A 5556-nucleotide genomic window follows, 5' to 3' on the forward strand; every position below is an offset into this window, starting at 1 on the left:
GTCAGGCCCATGGAATTCTGTAATCTTCACTTCTTCTGCCTGGGTCATGGTGTTGGCCTGCGCTTGGCAAAGCCTCACTCAAAGTGCAGGATACAACTGAGGAAAAAGTGGCTTTCCCGATTAAAGAATGACGCTCCCTCCTGGCTACTTGTCTCTTTTATTTTAGCACAGTCTACTGACAGAAATAAAAGAGGTTGGGCTACTTATTTTCCATTTGCTACTCCCCACCCTTGTCTACTCTGCTCTGTGCCCTGGGAGGAGGCCAGCCGCTGATCGAGAGCGTGGGAAGGTGGGAGGAAGGAGAACGCAGATTGCTAATCCTCTGTTCACTCCCCATTCCAGAAGGATGTCCCCGGGCCAGCCAGTCAGCTCTCCACTCCTCGGGGCTGTCTTTTCTAAGTGCCTGAGAAGGTGACAGTCCCACAGAGAAGGAGGGAAGGAGGGAAGACCTTCCCTCCTGGGCCTTCGTTCTGCACACAGTAGGTCCCAGCTGTGTGAACAATGAGAGGCATGTGGCCCCACATTTACACCATCTCGAGCAAAGCTGTGAAGTTCCAGCTTTTTCCTCTCTGGTAGCACTTTTTACGTTTTTCTGCTGTTCTCAACTTTTAGCTTTGCTTTCTTAACCAAACCCCTCCTACAAAGATCTTGTGAATTCATCCCCATTAAAGTGCAAATAACTATCCTGACTGCCCTTCTTCTGCGAGATTTTCTTTTAAAAACTAAGTCCAAGGGATGAATCTTTGAACATAGAATTTCAAAGAGAAGTGGAATTCAATTTCCAGTCTTCTGAAATCATTCCTGTGCATTCAACCTACTAGCTTTTCTAAGAGGAGGGTGCATTTAATGTGGTGAACAGAGCATAACGTATAACAGCTTGTCAATCACTATGTTGTACACCTGAAACTAATGTAGCATTGTGGGTCAACTATACTCAAGTAATAAAAAAATAAAGTACATGGAGGAGATGCTAATTCTAGGCTTACAGTACTCGTAGTGAAAGTACTTTGGGCCAGGAAGGGGCAGAGGAGAAGCACTGAAATAGAGATGTTAGTAGATGTGGTAAGAAGGCAGATGGAGGCTAAGTGTCTAGAGTTTCAGAATTTCAGAAAAGCTGCCTTGTGATTTCCCTCTCCCCCACCACCGGCTACTGTCTCACCAGCAGTGACACCCTCTTTACTCCAGAACAAGTCTAGGTCTGGAAAATTCTAAAGGTGGCAGAAGGGATCTGCAGGAAACGTTTGGGCTCCCAGAAATCCATGTTTCATAGGCATTTTAGCATGACTGAGAAGTTGTCCCACATCAAAGGCTAGACTGTATGTTAGAGAGCAGGGAGTATGTGTCTCTTGTAGCTCTTGTACATAGTTCAGTGTTTTGCACATAGTGGGTGCTCAAGAGATATGGGTTGACTAGATGGACACATTTCCTCACTGAATTCTCACAAGAACTTTGTGGGGTACCCCCTGTGATCATTCCCAATCTGTAGCTGAGGCAGCTAGAGCTTCGTTGGGTTAAATAATCTGCCCAGGTTAGCCAGTTGGTGAGGCACAGAGCTGGTGTAGTAGTCACTTCTGACTGACTTTGTGGCTAGATTCCAGGCCAGGGCACTTGGCAGCACCAATTTGAGCAAAGGGTGGGGCTGTGGCTCCATCTTGGTAGTGATTCTCTCATGGAAGAATCTTTATAACCCTGAAAATCTTTATGTACATTTCTTTATATTCTTTATATTTTCCCTCCGGGCTAAGGTAACATGTAATGAAGTTTGTGGAATTCAAAAAGGTAGGTAAAAATGGCAAAGTGATATAGTGTCATGTTCATCATTGAGATAATTTATTATTTGAAGAATTGGAAATGCTCTTATGAGATTTAATTTGTTTAGATTTGTGATTTCATTCTTGAAGTCGGTTGTGAAAATATCCACATGGATATTTTCTTCTGCAAATGACTTTGATAAACACTAAATATCCAATAAAAATATTGACCTCAAAGTCAGATTNTTCATGGAAAAATTTTAAATACTTACGCTCTGTAGCTACATAGCCAAATTTCCTTGGGGGTGAATGTGTCAGAGGAGTGGAAATCAAGACGATGAGGTAAAAATAAAAGACTCCTTTTTCTTTTCCTTTCTAAAATTGTTTTGTTTTACGGGCCGTGTGGGAAAGGGATGCAGGGGTCATGCTTCACCACACCAAGAAATACTTCTCTCAGTAAGTTGGAGGCAATCACAGGTTTCCGTGATCTTGTGAGAGGAGAATGCCATGGGTCAGACTGAACTCATGTTGATCATTCCTTTTTTTTTTACATATAGTTTATTGTCAAGTTGGGTTCCAAATAACACCCAGTGCTCATCCCCACAAGTGCCCTCCTCCATGCATGTTGATCATTCCTAATTAAGTGTCCTCCAGAAACCTTTTAGGATACATTCCGTTTGATTATCCCTTACTGATGTTATTTTACTCATCATGGGTGCAACCAGAAGCTCACAGAGCCAAACCAAGGGGAAATATCCTGCCAGCCCAGAAAACCTCTCCACAAAGGTAGTAGAGAAAGAAACAGTTTCCCTATTGAATAAGCATTCAGCCAGAATGTGATTGGCATCACAGGCGATCGGCTAGAGATTGCAAAGACAAAAAAGGGATCTCACTCTTGGAGACAGCCAGGCAGACGCACAACCCATTACCTACATAATAACCAGTCCACCGGTTAGAGGACTTGACAGCACCGTTTGTCATTCAAGGTTCATCCTAGATTTACCTGGTAATTGGGGTCACCATCTGTTAGCTAATTGGCTTTAATCTAAAGAGAGACAAACTGGGGCGCCTGGGTGGCTTAGTCGGTTAAGCGTCCGACTTTCGCTTAGGTCATGATCTCGCGGTTCGTGGGTTCGAGCCCCGCGTCGGGCTCTGTGCTGACTGCCAGCTCAGAGCCTGGAGCCTGTTTCAGTCTGTGACTCCTTCTCTCTCTGACCCTCCCCTGCTCATGCTGTCTCTCTCTCTCTCCTAGAAATAAATAAAACATTAAAAAATTACTTTTAAAGAGAGACAAACTTCCCATATCTTAATGACAAAAGATCGTTTTGCAACTGGGAGTGAGGCACCTGAGAAAGACATTCCTGAGTCCTAAAGCTGTAAACAGCCTTAGCTTTTTAAAGGATTTACGTACACTTCATGGGGCGTCTGGGTGGCTCAGTTGGTTAAGTGTCTGACTTTGGCTTAGGTCATGGTCTCATGACCTAAGGGGTCATGGGTTTGAGCCCTGCGTTGGGTTTTTTGCTGACAGCTCAGAGCCTGGAGCCTGCTTCAGATTCTGTCTCCATCCCTCTCTGCTCCTGCCCTGCTCACATTCTTTCTCATTCTCAAAAATAAGTAAACATTAACAAATTTTTTAAAAAAGGATTTACGTATATTTCAAAGAGATGGAGGAAAGAACTTACAAACTGTCTAAAATAAATGCTCTAAGAAAAAGGATGCAGGGACACATCTCTTATTTTCAACAGGGACAGTTGAGCCCCCTATTTTGATTTCGTATCTGCCCTCACAGGCAGCAAAGGTTGGCCTTTCTACCTCCTGTTCATTCAGGGACTCTCCCATCTTGTGCCGGGCTCTGCAGAAAGAGGCACACGCTAAATAGCTCATCATTCCTATTTGACTTCCATCTATCTGAAGGCTGGGACTGGGGCTTCTGGAAGGGAGTGCCCCACCCCCATTCTTTACTCACTCTGGTGAGTTGTGACATTTTGGTTCGGAGGAAAGTGCAAGTCTTGTGTGAGGGGACCTCACCTCCCCACCTGAGGTTGGGGCAGGGACGTTTGAAGTGTTGATGTGTGTTTTAAATCCTTGAGGACAAGAAGGAAAGGCAAGGTCCTGGCTCACTCACATGTGGGGCACAGGTGCCTGGTCCACACTGGGGGACACAACTAGCCCAGCTCAGCAGTAGGCAGCGCGTGCGTAGACCAGGGAGGACAGACCACTGAAAACCACAACCCAGCAGAACAAAGTCAAAACCAAACCCTGCAGTCACTCTGACCAAAGGATTGATTCTGACCAAGGGAGGAAGGAGAAGACAAAATGAATATGTATTTTATCTCTGAGCAGAAGATCAGGAAGAAATCCCTTCCATCTGCCCCCTGCCTCCCGTTTCTGTGGCCCTGGAGGGGGCTGGCCTGCCTCTGGCGGGGAAGCAAGGGCCCAGGTTTCCCTCCTGACTATTGACTGCCCTACTTTTCAGTTGCTGGCCGCAAAGGGAATGTGATTCCCACCTGTAAGGGCTCTTCTGGACCTAGTGTCACTTTTGCTTCTGGGAAGTCAAGACTATCTCCCTCAGGGAAGGCTCTGAGAAAAGATGGAGTTCCACCCTCCCTGTAGCACCACCAGTGTTACGTGGTAGCGGAAGGAAGGATGGGACCCCCACCTCCCCCCATCTCGGCACACTCCTTTCAGGCACTGGCTCTGGGCCTGTGGCTGCTCTCACCGGCTCCCTTCAGGGGCTTGGCCTCTCCCGAGACCCCCTAGCATACCCTGCTGCATCCTCACTTAGCATTCCCTCTCCTATTAGGACTAAAACCCAGGGGGTTCTGTGCATGTTGTGTTCTAGAAAGAGCATGTATGACTTTTTGCTGTTGTCTTTACTACAGAGGATGCCTGACGTGCAGGTTTGTCCTGCCATTTTGACTCTACAGCTAATGAACCTTTTGGAGCTCTCATTTTGGGGATTTCATTCTGGACAGTTCATAGGACCTAAGGACTCCCTCCCAGGTCACCCAGGTCAGTAGCTTCAGTCAGCTATTCATTTCTCACCCAGATATTTAACGAGCAGCCCTCAGTACCTTATATCGTTACAAGCTTCAAAGAGGATCCAAGGATGTAAGGCAACCCGTGATCTCTAGGAACTTAGACCATACTTGCAGAGGTCACATACCCACACATGGAACAGCCTCAGTTCAGGCACTGAGAAGGGAATCACCACCATGAGAGTTCAGGAAGGGGGGTGAACATGGGATGAGGTTTCCGGGCAGAGCTTCCTGAGGAGGTGGGATCTGAGGGTCCTCAAAATCATGGGCAGGGTTCAAACAGCAAAACATACTATGCCTATGAAACAGCAGGGGCTCAGGAGGTTTCCCTATGGTTGTGTGACCCTGGAGGACCCTGCCACGCTAGCATCCGTCATGTAAGTCTAAGGACTGCCCGTTGGCATGGAAACTTGAAGGGCTGGAGAACATGCACAGAGGGGCATTGGAAAGCCCAGGAGAGTGCTGCAGGGTCTGGTGTCCTGTGGGACTCCCATGCTCACATGAGGTGAGTGTCGCAGAAGCTGGTGGGGTAGAAGGCTGGCAGAACTGCCCTTGGACTCTGAGGTTCCCCACCTCACCTTCCAGCCAGAGAATTGTATAGTGAATATCCCAGAACTCACCTGCTGGGTAATTCTAGGTGACATTCATTCCCTCCAAGCAGGGACCAGCAGGCAGTTATGGTCAACGCTAACTGGGCTTGGTTCTTAGTGATATTTTGCTTTGTTATCCTTCTTCCCAAATCTTAAAGGGGGGGGGGGGGGGGGGAG

Source organism: Crocuta crocuta, unplaced genomic scaffold (assembly GCF_008692635.1).
Source record: "Crocuta crocuta isolate KB4526 unplaced genomic scaffold, BGI_CrCroc_1.0 scaffold190, whole genome shotgun sequence".
Taxonomy (NCBI): Eukaryota; Metazoa; Chordata; class Mammalia; order Carnivora; family Hyaenidae; genus Crocuta; species Crocuta crocuta.